General features: G+C 39.7%; 1 long non-coding RNA gene across 1 annotated transcript in view; it reads right to left on the bottom strand.

The window, feature by feature from the left end:
* Positions 1-219: 219 nt before the first annotated feature.
* LOC112438921 (uncharacterized) overlaps positions 220-21,332 on the bottom strand; it is a 76,253-nt gene continuing 55,140 nt past the window's right edge. Inside the window, exons 5-6 of the long non-coding RNA XR_004669954.3 lie at positions 19,472-19,582; positions 220-1,360 (exon numbers count right to left, since the gene is read on the bottom strand). This is a non-coding gene — a long non-coding RNA (uncharacterized LOC112438921). The remainder of the gene's footprint in view (positions 1,361-19,471; positions 19,583-21,332) is intronic.

Genomic DNA, 21,332 nt, shown 5'->3' with positions numbered 1-21,332 from the left:
AAGCACTGAATGAATTCCACCTACGGCCATTGTTTGTCACACTATATCATAATACATATTTATCACAATATAGAACATTCTTACTCTATTTCTCCAGCTTTCAGCTGGACATTTATGTTTACAATTATTCTTCTAGAAGCAAATAAAAGAGAGAAGAAACTAAAGGTGCTCCACATAGATAATTGTTACTGATGAAGACAATGACAAAAATGTTGGGGACATTTTTTCCTCAAATTTAATACAAATAGATTGAATTCAAACAGAATTTATTTAAAGATCACATGTGCATGCTACTCTGAGATGACCCATGTAGGGGAAAATTCTCAATTGTGGTATAAGGCTGATGTTTGGAATTATTATTATTATTATTATTATTATTGAGACAGAGTTTTGCTCTTGTTGCCCAGGCTGGAATACAATCACGTGATCTCAGCTCACTGCAACCTCCACCTCCCGAGTTCAAGCAATTCTCCTGCCTTAGCCTCCCGAGTAGCTGGGATTACAGGCACCTGCCACCACGCCTGGCTAATTTTTGTATTTTAAGTAGAGACAGCATTTCGCCATATTGGTCAGGCTGGTCTCGAACTCCTGGCCTCAGGTGATCCGCCCGCCTCAGCCTTCCAAAGTTCTGGGATTACAGGCATGAGCCACTGTGCCCAGCTGATGTTTGGAATTATTTTAAGGTGTAGGTTTGTTTGCCAGCTCTTGGTAAGTTGAATGTGCCCCATCCATACTAGGCCTACTCTTTGCTCAGCCACTGTGGTGTCTTGAACTGGATGTGTCTTGAACTGGATAGCCATGGAGAACTATGGTGTCTTGAACTGGATAGCCATGGAGAACTACCTCAAAGACTTTCCCAGGCATGCACAAAATTCTGAATATCAGAATCACCACTGCCTTTTCATTCTTCATAGGCCATATCAAACCCAACACTTCATCCCACAGAGTTTTCCTTGGAAATGTCTCCCACACGTGACCTCGCCTTTCCATTGACCTTTTACTTTGTCACACTTTAGCATGTCTCCAAACCATTTCCTCGGAATACCTTTCTGTTGCTCTCCATTTGTCCGTATCAGAACCATTCTTAAATTTGCAGGGTTTTTTATTTCTTTTCTTTTCACATGACAGTTTTTATTATTTTTATGCTGGAACTTGTATAATCAAGAGTTGTGCTCTTGAAGATAGTCAATCATCTTGGTTGAATTTACATGACTTTCTTTTTTTGAGAAGTTGTTTCAGAACATGCCTTCATTGTATTAGTTCACACACCTTCAGCAGAAACTCATCTTGCTTCTTTTAGGGCAGCTTTGATTTCTCGAAATAGCCAAAATTCATCTGAAATGAAATCTACCAGGTAAAACTGGTAAACAAAAGAGATACCTAGATTTTTTATGCTGATGGAGATGTGGCTTTGAAATGATAACACTGATTTTGTATTTGGATTTTGAACTGGCCTTAATGACTGCGAGATAAACATAATGGCAGACTTATTGGTTTATACAATTTATAGGTTTATAATTCCTGAGGTTGCTTTTTCTTTTCTTTCTCCCTCTCTTCTCCCTGAAGCTACTCAGGTCCTTCTCTTGCTGCTTCTCCTGCCTCTGGCATCTCAGCTAATGATATTACCCACCAGGAGACAACCTCTTCTGAAGGAAGATATTCTTCTTCCTTTGAGACCAGCCAAAAGCCATAGTTATCCATTGAGTCACTAGCACCTGCCTCAGCCCATGCTATCAATTCTTTTTCTGAGTCCCCATCCTAGCTAAGTCCATACCTCAGAACCACTTACATGTCCTTAAACATTTAGTTTACCAATTGTGTGTATATGGGCTATTCCTTGCACTATGCTTGTCCCAGATTGCTGTGTGAAGAAAATTTGAAGGCCATGACATAGGGAGGTAGAGCTGATGCAGGGACTAGCAGTCTCCCTAAATTGAGGAAATGAAGCTCAGAATATGTGAAGACCAAGGGGGCTAGAGTTTGCCAGACAGAGTACCAAAGAAGAGGATTTCACAGAGAGACTACTCCAGAAATTTTCAAAGGGTTCTCCTAAAGCATTTAGCTGAGTATTGATCAGCACATGCATGTGAAGGAACTGCCCAAGGTTGGGTAATGAACCATTTGAAAGGATTAGAGGTAACAGTGACTGCCATTCATACAGGGCTGGGAGTAGTCCCTCTTACCACCAGCCAGACTGAAAAAGTTTATGATTTACAGAGCATTGGCTCACATACAGGGAAGGATGTTGTCTCAATAGTGGAATAATTAGCTACGAACTGAGCACTGGTCCAGTTCCACCTAACAAATTATGATAGCAAGGTCCAAAGTATTAAACTGTTGCCAAGTAACTTAGCTACATGCCAGAACAAAGCTCAAGAATATTTATAGAAATCAAAAATATCCATCTCCCAACAAGGTGAAATTTACAATGTCTGGCATCCAATCAAAGATTGCCAGACATGGAAAGAAGCAGGAAAATATGTCTCATAGGAGGATTTTTTAAAAATCAATCAGAAATGAACCAGAACTGACACAACTTTTAGAATCAGCAGTTGATAACATTACAACAGTTACTATAACTGCTTTCTATATGCTCAAAGTTAACTAGAGACATGAAGATATAAAACCACCCAAGTTGAATTTATAGAGATGAAAACTATAATGTCTGAGATTAAAAATACACTGGATGCTATTAATGGCAGATTAGACATTGCTGGAAAAAAAAGATTAGTGAACTGAAAACCTAGCACTAAAAACTATCCAATGGAATACAGAGGGAAAAGTGAATTTATTAAAGAGAAAAGAAAATAAAAAGAACATTAGTAAGCTGTGGGACAACTTAAAGCCTAATATACATGTAATTGGCATCTCTAGAGGAGGTGGGAAAGAAATTAGAAAGCTGAAAAAATTTGAAGATATAATGGCCAAAATTTTCTTATATTTGATGAAAACTATAAACCCACAGATCCAAGATGCTCAGTAACCGCCCAAAACAAGAAATATGAAAAAAACTGCACTAGGTCACATCATAATCAAATTGCTAAAAAAAAATTGATAAAAAAAATCTTAAAAGCAGCTAGAGGGAAAAGACACATTACAGAGGAATATTTATTAGAATAACAGCAGATTTCTTATTGAAAATAAGATGAAATGACAATTAAAAAAATCTTTAAAGAATTATAAGGAAAGAACTGTCAACCTAGAATTCTTTACCCAGCAAAAGTATCTTTCAAACATGAAGGACTTAGAGATAGAAAATAGATTAGTGTGACAAGATCTGTGGGGAGGGGAGAATGGGCAGTGGCTATCAATGAGTATAGGGTTTTGGGGGGATAAATGTCCTGGAATTAGATAGTGATGATAGTAGTGCAACCTTGTGAACATACTAAAAGCCACTGAATTATACACTTTAAAAATGGTAAATTTGATGATATGAGTTATATTTCAATTTTTAAAAACTAAAAATGAAAAAAATAATAAAGACTTTTCCAGACATACAAAAGATGAAAGAATTTATCATGAACCAACCTGCATTGCAAGAAATGTTAAAGAAAATACTTCAAGCAGAGGAAAATGATACCAGATAGAAATATAGACCTATACAAAGGAAGGGAGTACATTAGAGACATTATACAGTAAATATATAACTTTTTATTATAATTTAAATATCTTTAAAAGACAACTTTTTAAATGAAAATAATGAAATAATAAAAATGCACGATGGGGTTTATACCACGTGTATTAGTAAAATGTATGACGACAATAGCATAGAGCAAGAAGTGACATCACTACATATTTTACAGATATTAAAAAATAATAAGGGAAGATTATAAACTTCTTTATGCCAATAAAGTCAACAACTTAGAAGAAATAGTGGAATTCCTTGAGTGACACAAACTATCAAAGTTTACTCAAGAAGAAATAAATGATGCAAATAGCTCTATTTAAAAAATTGAGTTTGGGCCAGATGTAGCTCATACCTGTAATCCCAGCACTTTAGGAGGCTGAGGTGGGATGATTGCTTGAGCCCAGGAGTTCAAGACCAGCCTAGGCAACATAGTAAGACCCCCATCTCTACAAAAAAAATACAGAAAAAAATATTAGCTGGGTGTCGTGTCATGCACCTGTGGTCCCAGCTACTTGCGAGGCTGAGGTGGAAGGATCAGTTGCGCCTAGGAGGTCAAGGTTGCAGTGAGTTGAGATTGCACCACTGCACTCCAGCCTGGGCAACAGAGTGAGACTCTGTCTCAAAAATAACAATAACTAATTATTAAAAATGGAATTTATAGTTAAAAACCTTCCCAAAATAAAGACTCCAGGCCCTGTAACTTCACTGAATTCTACCAAATATGTAAGAAGTAAATAATATTGGGATTATACAAACTCATCCCTGGTATCAAAACCAGAAAAAGACTTTACAGGAGAAGAAAACTGCAGAACAATATCCTTTATGAACATACACACAAAATTTCTAAACAAAATCTTAGCAAATCAAATCCAACAATAAATAAAAAGGGTAATATTGAGAGGCTGAGGCTCACTTCAGGCCAGGAGTCTGGGACCAGCTTGGGAAACATAGCAAGACCTGGTCTCTACAAAGAATAAAAAAATTAGCTGTGCATGGTGGTATGTGACTGTAGTCCCAGCTACTTAGGAGTTTGAGGCAGGAGGATTGCTTGAGCTCAGGAGTTCAAGGTGGCAGTGAGCTATGATCGTGCTATGATCAGGCCACTGCACTCCAGTCTGGAGTGAGACTCTTAAAAAAAAAAAAAAGGTAATACATTGTGAGCGAATGGGGTTTAGTTTATGCCAGGGATGCAGGTTGATGTAACATTTGAAAAATCAGTCAATGTTATTTGCCATATTAACAAACTAATAAAGAAAAGCCATATGATCATCTCAATAGACACCGGAGAAGCATTTGTGATAAAAACTCTCAGCAAAGGAGAAATTGATGGGAATTTCCACAACCTGATAAAGGGCATCCAGAAAACCTACAGCTACCATCACACTTAATGGTGAAAGACTGCTTTCCACTCTGTTCCTCACTATGCTAGAGGTTCTAGCCAGTGCAATAAGCAAGTAAAAGAAATAAATGGCATCCAGATTGGTCAGGAAGAGGTAAAATTGTCTTTGAGATGACATCATAGTCTACATAGGGAATCCAATTCTATTGTGGGTTTAGAAAAAGTAAGCTTAGTTAGTCATAAGATGCAAGATCAATTTTTTTTAAATCTTATATATACTGCAGTAAACAATGGGAAATTGATATAAAAGTTACCATTTACAATAATATTTAAAAAAATCAAATAGAGATATATCTGACAAAAGATACAAAACACCAGTACACTGAATACTATAAAACATTACTGAGAGAAATTTAAACAAATTTAAAATATAGAGATATACTGTGTTGATGGGTCAGAAGACTCAATATTGTTAAGATGTTATTTCTCCTAAAATTGGTCTATAGGTTTAATGCAATCTTAATAAAAATCAAAGCAAGTTTTTTAATGATAAAAATTGACAAGCTGATTCTTTTTTTTTGAGATGGAGTTTCGCTCTTGTTGCCCAGGCTAGAGTGCAATGGTGCGATCTTGGCTCACTGCAACCTCCGCCTCCCGAGTTCAAGTGATTCTCCTGCCTCAGCCTTCTGAGTAGCTGGGATTATAGGCGCACACCACCATGCCTGGATAATTTTTTTTATTTTGAGTAGAGATGGGGTTTCACCATGGCCAGGCTGGTCTTGAACTCCTGACCTCAGGTGATCCGCCTGCCTTGGCCTCCCAGAGTGCTGGGATTACAGGTGTGAGCCACCACACCCGGCTGACAAGCTGATTCTAAAATTCATATGGAAATACAAAGGATCTGAAATAGTTAAAACATTTGAAAAAGTAGGACAAAGTTAGAGAACTAACACTACCTGATTTCAAAAATTATTATAAAACTATAGTAATCAGGACAGTGTAGTATTGGCACAAAATCTGAAAAATAGATTAGTAAAACAGAATAGAGATACTAGCAATAAACCCAGGCATATATGGACAACTGATTTTTTACAAAGGTACAGGCAATTTAGTGGAGAAAGGAAAGTCTTGTCATCGAATGGTGCTAGAACAATTGGAGATATTCACATGCAAAAACAAAACAAAACAAAAACCACTTCAATCCATACCTGTATCATATATAAAAATTTACTCAAAATAGACTTAGATCTAAAACTATAAAATTTCCAGAAAAAAACAAAGTAGATAATCTTTGTGATCTTGGCTTATATAAACATTTCTTAGGTATATTATCAAAAGTAGAATTCGTTTTTTTTAAAAACCCAAATTAATAAATTGGACTTAAAATTAAACACTTCTACTCTTTGGAAGACAATGTTGAGAGAATGAAAAGAGAAGCTACAGATCGAGAGAAAATATTTTAAAATCATGTATCTGGGCCAGGCACACTGGCTCATGCGTGTAATCCCAGCACTTTGGGAGGCTGAGGTGGGCAGATCACTTGAGGCCAGGAATTTGAGACCAGCCTGGCTAACATGGCGAAACCCCGTCTCTACTAAAAATACAAAAATTAGCCAGGTGTGGTGATGCATGCCTGTAGTCCCAGCTACTTGGGAGGTGAGGCATGAGAATCACTTGAACCTGTGAGGTGGAGGTTGCAGTGAGCTGAGATCTATACTACACTCCAGCCTGGGTGACAGAGTAAGACTCCATCTCAAAAATAAATAAATAAATAAATAAATAAATAAATAAAATATATGTCTGATATAAAAAGTTGTGGATCCAGAATGTATAAAATCTTTCAAAACTCAGTAATAAGCAAACCAACAATCCATGTAAAAGTCAGAAAACTATTTTAATAGACCCTTAGTTAAAGAAGACACATGGTGGGCAAATATACATCTAATAAGGTTTTCAACATCATTAGCCATTAGGAAAATCCAAATTAAAACCATAATGAGATACCATTACGTGCTCACTAGAATGGCTAAGATAAAAAAAACTCACTGTTCCTAGTGTTAGAACTCTCACACACTGCTGGTGGAACTATAAAATAAATATCCACTTTGGAAAAACCATTTGGCAGGTTTTATTTATTTTTTATTTTTAAAGTTAAACCTATCCCTACTGTGTGACCCAGCCATTCCCCTCCTGGGTATTTTCCCTAGAGAAAATAAAGCATATATCCAAACAAAGACTTGTATATGAATGTGCATAGCAGCTTTATTTGTGATAGCTATTGTCAGTTTTGAACCCCAGCTGAGGCCCAAGGGGAATGGGTGGACGGGGGGCAGGGAGCTGGAAGAATACTCAAGAGACAGCAGGTAGATGGGACATGGCTTCATTCAGCCCCACTCTCACAGTATCAGTGCTGCATTTATATGCCTCACAGACAACAGTGGCTCAGAGCCAGGTGATGAGCTTTCTTATCTTATGGCTACATAGCTGTGATTATATAATGTATGAAATTGTGCACCTGTGCTCCAATCCTGCTGAGTCATGCAGGATGTTTGCCTCTGCCTATGCCTGCCTGGCTGCAGCACAGCCATGTTCCTTACAGCCATGTATTCACTTATCTAAAATTCACAACCATCCTATAAGTAAGTACCCTCCGTATCCTTATTTTCCAGAATATTGTTAGGAAGTGGGGAAGTGTTGCGTTAGCCACTTAACACTTGTTCATCAACTGGGCTAATAACAGCACCTGCTTCAAAATAGGTTGGGAACTTCAAATTGAATAATACATATGGAGTACCCAGTCCAGTGCTTAGCACATTGTATATTCTCAATAATATAATTGATGATGATGATGAAAATGATTATTTTATAGTAGGGCAATGATAGTCCAAATCCATGTAGTCAGATGCTAGAATTAAGAGGACCTAAGATATATGGGATTCTTTGCCATATTTTACTATATATCTTAGAGAAGTTAAAAATAAAGAGCTTGTTTTGTAAGGAAACGGTAACAAATTTTAATAAAATATTATTGAATTCTGGAGGCAGGCAGGAAGGTATGCAGATTTCATTCCTGTAGGAAACAGGCAAATCTACTGAATTAGGACCAAACTGTCTGCATCAGGGCCTCCAGATGAGAAGCCTCTAGTTCCTCACACCTTTACAGTTGTATGAGCAGAGGTGGTCAGGGTATAACATTAGAAGATCTGTTTTCTGAAGACATATTTCCTTGCGTCAGAAGGGCAGGCCCACAGTGCAACACTCTTTAGTGGCCTGGGAGAAGCAGGTAACTACTTATCTGGATAGGCAGGACCATTAACTCTTCACTTAAGGTATTTCCCTTCCAGCCATCAAGACATTTTTTATTGTTGTCATTTGACTACACAAGTAATTTGTGATCTTCCAAGAAAAACAGAAAAATGTGATCAAACAAGATGAGAGTATAGAAGACTTACGACCCCACCTATCTATTAATGCCTTCATGGATATCTTTCCAGAACATTTTCTAAGCAGTTTTAAAAAGAAACAAAAATGGGATAATGGCACACATACATATTGTTTGTAAATTGATTTTTTTCACTTGACAATAGATTCTGAATTTTTTTTCATTTCAGTTGATGCATTTCTGTAACATCGTTAATCTTTGTATAGGTATATCATCATCTATTTAACTAATCCCCTAATTGTGGACATTTCCAATTATTTGATACTCTAACAGGGCTTTTCTGACCATTTTTAATCCTACCATATGATTCAACAAATTATCATGACTGATAATTTTCTTAGTGGAAACTGTCTAAAAGAGAAATTGCCTAGTGAAAGGGTAGGAACATTTTAAAGATTTTTTGATGCATTTCCAATTTCCCATCAATGAAGGTGTGCAACTCTCACTGTCAGTGCACATAATGTTACTTTAAGATAAACTCCATAAGGGAGAGAGTGTAATAAATTCATGTATTACTAGTGTATACCTTTTTATCTGTAAGCGGTCAAATACTATGCAAATGGGGTTACTTTGTACATCTAAATTGGGATTAGGGTAGGCAGCTCAGGGTAATCAGGTCAAGGCAGATGGATTTATCCCAAGCTGAGGAGCATGAAACATTAACCAAAAGATAAAAATAGAAGAAATAGAAGTGAAAAGCCTACTCAAGGAAAGATGAAGCAATCAATAGTGTATTTTTTTGCTGTTGATCTTGAAAAATTGCTCCTATCTATCTATCTATCTATCTATCTATCCATCTACCTATCTGTCCATCAAGATGGTGTCCTGCTATGTTGTCCAGGCTAGAATCAAACTCCTGGGCTCAAGGGAGCCTACTGTTTCCACCTCTCAAGTAGCTGGGACTACAGGTGCTCACTACTGTGCCCAGTGATATATGTATCAGAGTATGTTACACAGGCAGGAAGGCAGTGGTGTGATCTCAGTTCACTGCAACCTCTGCCTCCCAGGTTCAAGCGATCCTCTTGCCTCAACCCCCCAAGTAGCTGGGATTACAGGCATGTGCCACCATGCCCGGCTAATTTTTGCATTTTTGATAGAGATGGGGTTTCGCCATGTTGGCCAGGTTGGTCTTGAACTCCTGACCTCAGGTGATCCAACTGCTTTGGCCTCCCAAAGTGCTGGGATTACAGGCATATATAGTTCTAAAAGAACAAAGGGGGATTCCATTCCAAGATGGCCCAATAGGAACAGCTCCGTTCTGCAGCTCCCAGTGTGATTGATGCAGAAGACGGTGATTTCTGCATTTCTAATTGAAGTACCTGGTTCATCTCACTGGGACTGGCTGGACAGTGGGTGCAGCCCACAGAGGGTGGGCTGAAGCAGGGTGGGGCATCGCCTCACCCGGAAAGCGCAAGGGGTCAGGGGATTTCCCTTTCCTAGCCAAGGGAAGCCATGACAGACTGTACCTGGAAAATCAGGACACTTCCGCTCAAATACTGCACTTTTCCAATGGTCTTAGCAAATGGCACACCAGAAGATTATATCCCACGCCTGGCTCGGTGGGTCCTATGCCCATGGAGACTTGCTCACTGCTAGAGCAGCAGTCTGAGATTGACCTGCAAGGCAGCAGTCTGGCAGGGGGAGTGGTGTCCACCATTGCTGAGGCTTGAGTAGGTAAACAAAGCAACTGGGGAATCTCAAACTGGGAGGAGCCGACCGCAGCTGTGCAAGGCCTGCTGCTTCTGTAGACCCCACCTCTGGGGGCAGGGCATAGCTGAACAAAAGGCAGCAGAAACTTTTGCAGACTTAAACATCCCTGTCTGATAGCTCTGAAGAGAGCAGTGGTTCTCCCAGCATGGTGTTTGAGCTCTAAGAATAGACGGACTGCCTCCTGAAGTGGGTCCCTGACCCCTGTGTAGCCTAACTGGGAGATACCTCCCAATAGGGGCCGACTGACACCTCACACAGACAGGTGCCCCTCTGGGACGAAGCTTCCAGAGGAAGGATCAGGCAGCAATATTTGCTGTTCTGCAATATTTGCTGTCCTGCAGCCTCCGCTGGTGATACCCAGGAAACAGGGTCTGGAGTGGACCTCCAGCAAACTCCAATAGAACTGCAGCTAAGGGACCTGATTGTTACAAGGAAAACTAAAAAACAGAAAGGAATAGCATCAACATCAACATAAAGGACATCCACACCAAAACCCCATCTATAGGTCACCAGCATCAAAACCAAGGTAGATAGAACCACAAAGATGGGGAGAAACCAGAGCAGAAAAGCTGAAAATTCTAAAAACCAGAGCACCTCTTCTCCTCCAAAGGATCACAGCTCCTCACCAGCAAAGGAACAAAGTTGGATGGAGAATCACTTTGATGAGCTGACAAAAGTAGGCTTCGGAAAGTCGGTAATAACAAACTTCTCCAAGCTAAAGGAGGATGTTTGAACCCATTGCAAAGAAGCTAAAAACCTTGAAAAAAGATTAGACAAATGGCTGACTAGAATAAACAGTGTAGAGAAGACCTTAAGTGACCTGATGGAGCTGAAAACCATGGCATGAGAACTACATGACACATGCACAAGCTTCAATAGCTGATTTGATCAAGTGGAAGAAAGAGTATCAGTGATTGAAGATCAAATTAATGAAATAAGGTGAGAAGAGAAGTTTAGAGAAAAAAACAGTAAAAAGAAACAAACAAAGCCTCCAAGAAATATGGGACTATGTGAAAAGACCAAATCTACATTTGATTGGTGTACCTGAAAGTGACGGGGAGAATGGAACCAAATTGGAAAACACTTTTCAGGATATTATCCAGGATAACTTCCCCAACCTAGCAAGGCAGGCCAACATTCAAATTCAGCAAATACAGAGAACACCACAAAGATACTCCTCAAGAAGAGCAACCCCAAGACACATAATTGTCAGATTCACCAAGGTTGAAATGAAGGAAAAAATGTTAAGGGCAGCCAGAGAGAAAGGTTGGGTTACCCACAAAGGAAAGCGCATCAGACTAACAGCGGATCTCTCGGCAGAAACTCTACAAGCCAGAAGAGAGTGGGGGCCAATATTCCATTCTTAAAGAAAAGAATTTTCAACCCAGAATTTCATATCCAGCCAAACTAAGCTTCATAAGTGAAGGAGAAATAAAATCCTTTACAGACAAGCAAATGCTGAGAGATTTTGTCACCACCAGGCCTACCTTACAAGAGCTCCTGAAGGAAGCACTAAACATGGGAAGGAACAACCAGTACCAGTCACTGCAAAAACATGCTAAATTGTAAAGACCATCGATGCTAGGAAGAAACTACATCAACTAATGGGCAAAATAACCAGCTAACATCAGAATGACAGGATCAAATTCACACATAACAATATTAACCTTAAATGTAAATGGGCTAAATGCCCCAATTAAAAGACCCAGACTGGCAAATTGGATAAAGAGTGAAGACCCATCAGTGTGCTGTATTCACGAGACCCATCTCATGTGCAGAGAGACACATAGGCTCAAAATAGATGGAGGAAGATTTACCAAGCAAATGGAAAGCAAAAAAAAAAGCAGGGGTTGCAGTCCTAGTCTCTTATAAAACACACTTTAAACCAACAAAGATCAAAAGAGACAAAGAAGGTCATTACATAATGGTAAAGGGATCAATTCAACAAGAAGAACTAACTATCCTAAATATATATGCACCCAATACAGGAGCACCCAGATTCATAAAGCAAATCCTTAGAGACCTACAAAGAGACTTAGACTCCCACACAATAATAATGGGAGATTTTAACACCCCACTGTCAATATTAGACAGATCAACGAGACAGAAGTTTAACAAGGGTGTCCAGGACTTGAACTCAGCTCTGCACCAAACAGACCTAATGACATCTACAGAACTCTCCACCCCAAATCAACAGAATATACATTCTTCTCAGCACCACATTGCACTTATTCCAAAATTGACTTATTCCAAAATAGTTGCAAGTAAAGCACTCCTCAGCAAATGTAAATGAACAGAAATCACAGCAAACTGTCTCTCAGACCACAGTGCAATCAAATTAGAACTCAGGATTAAGAAACTCACTCAAAACCGCAAAACTACATGGAAACTGAACAACCTGCTCCTGAATGACTACTGGGTAAATAATGAAATGAAGTCAGAAATAAAGATGTTCTTTGAAACCAATGAGAACAAAGACACAATGTACCAGAGTCTCTGGGACACATTTAAAGCAGTGTGTAGAGGGAAATTTATACCACCAAATGCCCACAAGAGAAAGCAGGAAAGATCTAAAATCGACACCCTAACATCACAATTAAAAGAACTAGAGAAGCAAGAGCAAACAAATTCAAAAGCTAGCAGAAGACAAGAAATAACTAATATCAGAGCAGAACTGAAGGAGATAGAGACACAAAAAACCCTTCAAAAAATCAATGAATCCAGGAGCTGGTTTTTTGAAAAGAGTGACAAAATTGATCGACCATTAGCAAGACTAATAAAGAAGAAAAGAGAGAAGACTCAAATAGCTGCAATAAAAAATGATAAAGGGGATATCACCACTGATCCCACAGAAATACAAACTACCATCAGAGAATACTACAAACACCTCTATGCAAATAAACTAGAAAATCTAGAAGAAATGGATAAATTCCTGGACACGTACCCCCTTCCAAGACTAAACTAGGAAGAAGTTGAATCTCTGAATAGACCAATAACAGGATCTGAAATTGAGGCAATAATTAATAGCCTACCAACCAAAAAAAGTCCAGGACCAGATGGATTCACAGCTGAATTTTACCAGAGGTACAAAGAGAAGCTGGTGTCATTCCTTCTGAAACTATTCCAATCAATAGAAAAAGAGTGAATCCTCCCTAAATCATTTTATGAGACCAGCAACATCCTGATACCAAAGCCTGGCAGAGACACACTAAAAAAAGAGAATTTAAGACCAATATCTCTAATATGATGAACACAGATGCAAAAATCCTCAATAAAATACTGGCAAATCAAATCCAGCAGCACATCAAAAAGCTTATCCACCACGATCAAGTTGGCTTCATCCCTGGGATGCAAGGCTGGTTCAACATATGCAAATCAATAGACGTAATCCATCACATAAACAGAACCAACGGAAAAAAACACATGATTATCTCAGTAGATGTAGAAAAGGCCTCGACAAAATTCAACAGCCTTCATGCTAAAAACTCTCTATAAACTAGATATTGATGGAAAGTATCTCAAAATAATAAGAGCTATTTATGACAAACCCACAGCCAATATCATACTGAATGGGAAAAACTGGAAGCATTCCCTTTGAAAACTGGCACAAGACAGGGATGCCCTCTCTCACCACTCCTATTCAACATAGTGTTGGAAGTTCTGGCCAGGGCAATCAGGCAAAAGAAAGGAATAAAGGGTATTCAATTAGGAAAAGAGGGAGTCAAATTGTCCGTCTTTGCAGATGACATGATTGTATATTTAGAAAACCCCATCATCTCAGCCCAAAATCTCCTCAAGCTGATAAGCAACTTCAGCAAAATCTCAGGATACAAAATCAATGTGCAAAAATCACAACCATTCCTATACACCAATAACAGACAGAGAGCCAAATCATTAGTGAACTCCCATTCACAATTACTGCAAAGAGAATAAAATACCTAGGAATCCACCAAGGGATGTGAAGGACCTCTTCAAGGACAGCTACAAACCACTGCTCAACAAAATAAAAGAGGACACAAACAAATGGAAGAACATTCCATGCTCATGGATATAAAGAATCAATATCGTGAAAATGGCCATATTGCCCAAGGTAATTTATAGATTCAATGCCATCCCCATCAAGCTACCAATGACTTTCTTCACAGGATTGGAAAAAACTACTTTAAAGTTCATATGGAACCAAAAAAGAGCCTGCATTGCCAAGACAATCCTAAGCAAAAAGAACAAAGCTGGAGGCATCATGCTACCTGACTTCAAACTATGCTACAAGGATACAGTAACCAAAACAGCATGGTACTGGTACCAAAACAGAGAGATAGACCAATGCAACAGAACAGAGGTCTAAGCAATAACACCACACATCTACAACCATCTGATCTTTGACAAACCTGACAAAAACAAGAAATGGGGAAAGGATTCCCTATTTAATAAATTGTGCTGGGAAAACTAGGTAGCCATATGTAGAAAGCTGAAACTGGATCCCTTCCTTACACATTATACAAAAATTAATTCAAGATGGATTGACGACTTAAATGTTCGATCTACAACCATAAAAACCCTAGAAGAAAACCTAGGCAATACCATTCAGGACACAGGCATGGGAAAGGACTTCATGACTAAAACACCAAAAGCAATGGCAACAAAAGCCAAAATAGACAAATGGGATCTAATTAAACTAAAGAGCTTCTGCACAGCAAAAGAAACTACCATCAGAGTGAACAGGCAACCTACAGAATGATAGAAAAATTTTGCAATCTACCCATCTGACAAAGGGCTAATATCCAGAATCTACAAAGAAGTTAATCAAATTTACAAGAAAAAAACAACCCCATCAAAAAGTGGGCAAAGGATATGAACAGACACTTCTCAAAAGAAGACATTTATGCAGCCAACAGATACATGAAAAGATGCTCATCGTCACTGGTCATCAGATAAATGCAAATCAAAACCACAATGAGATACCATCTCACACCAGTTAGAATGGCGATCATTAAAAAGTCAGGAAACAACAGATGCTGGAGAGGATGTGGAGAAATAGGAATGCTTTTACACTGTTGGTGGGAGTGTAAACTAGTTCAACCATTGTGGAAGACAGTGTGGTGATTCCTCAAGGATCTGGAACTAGAAATACCAGTTGACCCAGCAATCCTATTACTGGGTATACACCCAAAGGATTATAAATCATGCTACTATAAAGACACATGCACACGTATGTTTATTGCGGCACTATTCACAATAGCAAAAACTTGGAACCAACCCAAATGTCCATCAATGATAGGCTGGATTAAGAAAATGTGGCACATATACACCATGGAATACTATGCAGCCATAAAAAAGGATGAGTAAATGTCCTTTGTAGTGACGTGGATGGAGGTGGAAACCATCATTCTGATCAAACCATCACAAGGACAGAAAACCAATCACCGCATATCCTCACTCATAGGTGGCAACAGAACAATGAGAACACTTGGAAACAGGGCGGGGAACATCACACATGGGGGCCTGTCATGGGGTGGGGGGCAGGGGGAGGTATAGCATTAGGAGAAATACCTAATGTAAATGACAAGTTAATGGGTGCAGCAAACCAACATGGCACATATATCCCTATGTATCAAACCCGCACCTCGTGAACATGTGCCCTAGAACTTGAAGTATAATAATAATAAAATTAAAAAAAAATTCAAGAATAAAATAGATTCAGATTCTGCAATATCCATTGCTATCTGAACTTTCTCTTCAAACTATGTGAACTCAAGAACTAAATAGATTTGAATAAGAAGTGAAGAAAAAAAATAAAAAGAACAAAGTGTCTTCAGGGAGGTCATTCCAAGGCTGGAGGATGAAGGCATTAGGAGGGGGCTTGCAGGATCAAAAGCCGGTGGAAAAGAGTACCTTAGGAGGTCTGAATGGAAAATCTAATGATGAATTGTTAGTAACTTATGCTTATATAGCACTTTACAGTTTACACAGTCCTTTTAATGGTGCAAAGGAAGGCAACAGGAGCTGGTGGTGAATGGTGCTGGGGTTTTCAGCACTAGCGCTGTACAAACCATTCCTGACTTCTTGTGACTTGAGGGATATAAACCACTCGCTTTGTTTAACCACCATAGCCAACTATCTCTTACATGCAGGCAAATGCAATTCTAACTTACACAAATGATTAAATAATTTATAAAATTCCTAAGGGGGAGAGTGTTGTAGGATTTTATAGAACTGTGACAGAGTAAACAAAAGCATAGGGTCAGAAAAAGTCACAAAGCAAAGGAAATGCTGGCATATATGCTGGTGATAGGGCCGTGGAGAGTGGTCATTGTCACAGGGAGAATGTGAATAGTGAGGAAGAGAAAAGGGCCAAGGCAAAAACCCAAGGAAAGCTGAATCTTGGATGTGGGTAGGGCCAGGGAAGAGCGGGCAGAGGAGGAAAAGAAGGAATGGCAAGACACCCAGGAAGAAACCAGCAGTAGGGTCACTGGCTGGAGAAGGAAGGCCACATATGCTGTGTTAACATATTTGAAGTTTCCTTATGGAAAAGGGATTAAACTTGTCTTTTGTTTGTTTGTTTGTTTGTTGTTTTTTGAGACGGAGTTTTGCTCTTGTTGCCCAGACTGGAGTGCAATGGCGCGATCTCGGCTCACCGCAACCTCCACCTCCCAGGTTCAAGCAATTCTCCTGCCTCAGCCTCCTGTGTAGCTGGGATTACATAAACTTGTTTTATATGAAAAGTAGGTAACAAGTGTTTATCTAATACGAAAGGTAAAACAAAGCACAGTGGGTGAAGATGCAGGTAGGGGAATCTATTTCAATTCAATGTAGAAGTAGTAGTTAGTGTTCTGTTCTTGTCTGTCAGGATGGCTTCACCTTTCTAGCTTCTTCTGTTAACAACCTGGTACTTGGTTATAGGAATGGGCAAGAGGCTGGGTGCAGGTGGCTCACGCCTGTAATCCCAGCACTTTGGGAGGCAGAGACAGGTGGATCACTTAAGGTCAGGAGTTTGGGACCAGCCTGGCAACATGGTGAAACCTGGTCTCTACTCAAAATACAAAAATTATCTGGGCATGGTGGCACATGCCTGTAATCCCAGCTATTGGGAGGCTGAGGCATGAGAATCACTTGAATCTGGGAGGTAGAGGCTGCAGTGAGCCAAGATCATGCAACTGCACTCTAGCCTGGGTGAGAGAGTAAGATTCTGTCTCAAAACAACAACAACAAAAAAATGGGCAAGGTCCCAGGTTGAATGAATAATATTATTCCATCCATCTGGCCACAGTGGCTGGTCCACGGATGGACATATGGCTCCAGCCAGGACAATCAGAATCCTTAGCCAAATACTTTCTAACTGGACTAGTCTTTTCTTCTCTTTTGGTTGCTGAATTTTTTGGCTATGGGCCCAGAACAGTTTGAGGGCATGCTCCCTGCTGCACAGGCAAAGTTCATCTGCAGAAGGCCTTCAACACAAGTGTTCATAGCATGAATTGGTTATGAGGTGATTGACCGATTAGAAAACATGATCTGTGTGATATTGCAACTGCTATTATTATAATCTCATCTAAAACTAGCAAGTAGGGCAGGAAAAACATAGTTGGAAACAACACCAGCTGCAGTGTCTGAGTGACCTCATGCTTTGTTTATCAAAGCACTGGGTGATAAAGTTGATAAGAATGTGTATGAGTTGTTCTAATGATAAGGGTGGTGGAGATGGTAAAAGAAGGGTCATCACTCTTGAGAAAGAGCTATATATAATGTAGAAATGGAAGACAATTAAAAGCCTAGAAACCCTTAGATTCAGACTAGGTTAATATTAAATGGTGAGAAGTGTTGGAATAATAAAATACAGATCACTATATAATAAACTTCTCTATGAGAAAAGGAGGAATCCTAAGGAAGACTAAAGAGGTAAGGGAAGGGCCTTATTTAAATTGAAATCGATTAGATAACTCATACGAAATGACTTTTTTTTCTAGGTCATATCTGTCAAATGACAGCAATTTCATATGATTCTCTCTAATACATAGGCTCTGTCTTTTGTTATGTCAAATGAGAAGCAAGATAGTTTCTGAGGTATTAAATGGCTAATTACAAAGTTCCTGTTTAATATCCCAGGAAGGTTTTTTTTTTTTTTTTTTTTTGAGACAGGGTGTTGGCCTGTTACCCAGGTTGAAGTGCGGTGATGCAATCATAGCTCACCATAACCTCAAACTCCTGTGCTTAAGTGATCCTCCTGCCTCCTGTCCCCCAAAATGCTGGGATTACAGGTGTGAGCTGCCATGACCAGCCCTTGGAAGGTAATATTTAATTGCAACTACATAGTAGGATTTGGGAATGCTTCAAGAAGAGGTATTTGCAATGGGTATTGAAGGCTGTTTGAATTAATGATGGAGATGGAATAGAAAAATATTCCAGATCAAGGACAGTAGCATAAGAGAATGCATGAAGAATAGAAGAGAATGGGTATAGTATTCTACCATATATATAAGAAAGGAAAACAAAGTGCATATTATTTACTTGTATAAATTTTTAAAATTTCTGAATACTCACAAAAAAAACTTGTATCAGTGGTTGACTGTTTGGAATGGTGTGGATTCCAGGTGGATAAGGACAGAGGTGGATGGAAGATTAACTACTGGAACTAGAGTTTAAGGTCGAAAAGAGGATTTAGTGGACAGCAGGACTAAGGTCTTGTTAGATCAGCAGAATCTTGAATGCTTTCCTATGAGGTTTATAGTTTAGTTTCTTAGTAATGGAGAGCCACTACAGAACTCTAAACACAAGACGGACATAATAAAATCTTCATGGAAGGCTTCAGAGTTTGTTCTGCAACACTAAAGTGCAAGAAATGTTACATTCCTTTGTGTTCCAAAATCAAATCAAATTTGCTTCAGCCCCCATTTGCCAGAGTTGGCAAAAAATCCCAGTCTTATTGGACATGGCAGTGGTGAGGAGGCATTCTTCTCAACCCCTCAACTCTGTTAGAATCATATGAGTTCTGAGAGCTTACGGGTTTCCTAAAGAGGAATCTTTCAGCCTGTGGTCTGAACTTTGCTATCTCTTCCCACCCTAGGATCAGGACCAGCTACATAATTTGCAGGGCTCAGTATGCAATGAAAACCCAGCCCCTTGTTCAAAAATTACTAAGAATTTCAAAATGGTAACAAGTGAGCATTACACCAAACACAGGGCCCTTTGGAGTACAGGGCCCTGTGTGACAGCACAGATCATAGGCCCGTGAAGCTGGCCCTGCCTTGAAGGCAGGTAACCTAGGGTGGGACACACTTCTTTGCCAAACTGAGGTCTAGAAGTCTCAGCTGTGTTTTCCCCAAACCTGGTGCTCATTGTGTAGGCCCTGAACTCTTACCTCGTTAACACCAGCTGTGATTCTGCCACCTCCAGAGCACTGCTGCCCTGCTTCTTCAGGCCCTCTTCAATTTTTTTAATCATCTAAGGCTGGGTTCCCTGGAAGGAGAACCTGAAACAAGGATTTGGATTTAATAGTTTATTTGGGAAGTTGACCCAGAAGAAAGAGTGAGAGATAGGGGCAGCCAATGAGGGAAAGAGTGCAAGGCAATGTATAGATATATAAGTGAGCTGGACGCTGCTGACCACTGCTACTAGCGATTACTGCTGGAGTCAGAGGTGAGGCCACGGGGATTTAAAGCGTTGAAAGTGAGGCACAAAAGTTATCCCTTACAATGCTTCCCAGACTTCAGTGTGCACCAATCACATACGGATCTTGTTAAAACGCAGATTCTGATTCAGTAGGTCTGGGTGGCACCTGAGATTCTGCATTTCTACAAACTCCCAGGTGCTGCTGGTGCTGCTGGTCTGTAGGCCACATTTTGAGCAGCAGGGCATGACACCATTACCTAGATGCACCTCAGCTTCAACCCTCAGCTTCTCCTCCTGTCTTTCCAAGGGCTCAGACTTGGTATCCAACCTATTAGCACACAGAGACCTGGCTGCCAAGGATGGGGAAGGAGGCAGAGTTCCCTTTCTGTCTACAAGCTATAAGACACATGATACTTAATTTCCTCATCAGGTTACCGGGACAGGTCTGTTTTGTAAAGATAATACAGGTGGCACTATGAGGCATGAAAAAGAACCACAGAGAGAGAGAGAAGGGCAGTTATAATCAGACAAGCTGATGAAGGCTGAATTGGGGCCCTTTGGGGATTAGAATGGAAGCAACCAGAGAGACTTTCCAGGAGTAGATTCAGTTGGCTGAGAAAGCCAACTGGATGTTAGCAGGAAAGTGAGAAGGAACAAAGTTCCAGAGTTTTGACCCTGGATGTGGTTGGAATGATGAGGGTGCTATTAACAGAAGCAGATGGAGAGCAGCAACAGCTTGTGGGAGGAAAGGAATTCAGTTTTAGCCACATTAGGTTTGAGGAGCTGTATATCCATATATCCAGGACAAGTCCTAGGCATCTATCTAGGCAAGAAGAAATCAAATCAAAATGGTAAAAGAAATACAATAATGGGCATCAAATGAGTTCAGATATGAAGTACAAAGGTTTTTTAGAAATAAGAATGTGAGGCCAGGCACAGTGGCTCACGCCTGTAATCCCAACACTTTGGGAGGCCGATGCAGGTGGATCACCTGATGTCAGGAGTTCGAGACCAGCCTGACCAACATGGTGAAACCCTGTCTCTACTACAAATACAAAAATTAGCCGGGCGTGGTGGCGGGTGCCTGTAATCCCAGCTACTTGGGAGGCTGAGGCAGAAGAATTGCTTGAACCCAGGAGGCGGAGGATGCAGTGAGCTGAGATCGTGCCATTGCACTCCAGCCTGGGGGACTACAGCGAGACTTTGTCCCAAAAAAAAAAAAAAAAAAAAGAAAGAAAGAAAGAAGAATGTGTGGACAAATGTTCACTGAGTGGAAGAAATCTAAAATAATGTAGTCTGGAGAGAGCTGTTTTGGTGGCATAGGGTAATGCTACTCAGAAGTCTAGGGGAAATAAAAAAAACCTTTGCTTATAAGCAGGTATGTAGCATTTTCTTCTATAACAACCCATGAAAAATCTTTTAGAAAATCTTTGTGCAAAGCTTCCAAGAAAGCTGATCTGGTCCTTGCCATTGTCTGCTTTGTTGTTAAATATAGAATCTGAGGCTCTGGACTTGCTCATCTGGTATCTTTTATGAGTACTGCTTGTACATAAAATATTCTTCTGTGTCCCATTTAGTGTAGTCAAATGAATATATTTAGGCATGCAAGG

Source organism: Pan paniscus, chromosome 12, assembly GCF_029289425.2.
Source record: "Pan paniscus chromosome 12, NHGRI_mPanPan1-v2.0_pri, whole genome shotgun sequence".
NCBI classification, from domain to species: domain Eukaryota; kingdom Metazoa; phylum Chordata; class Mammalia; order Primates; family Hominidae; genus Pan; species Pan paniscus.
The sequence above is the reverse complement of the archived record's forward strand: the minus strand, read 5'-3'. Positions and strand labels throughout refer to the sequence as shown.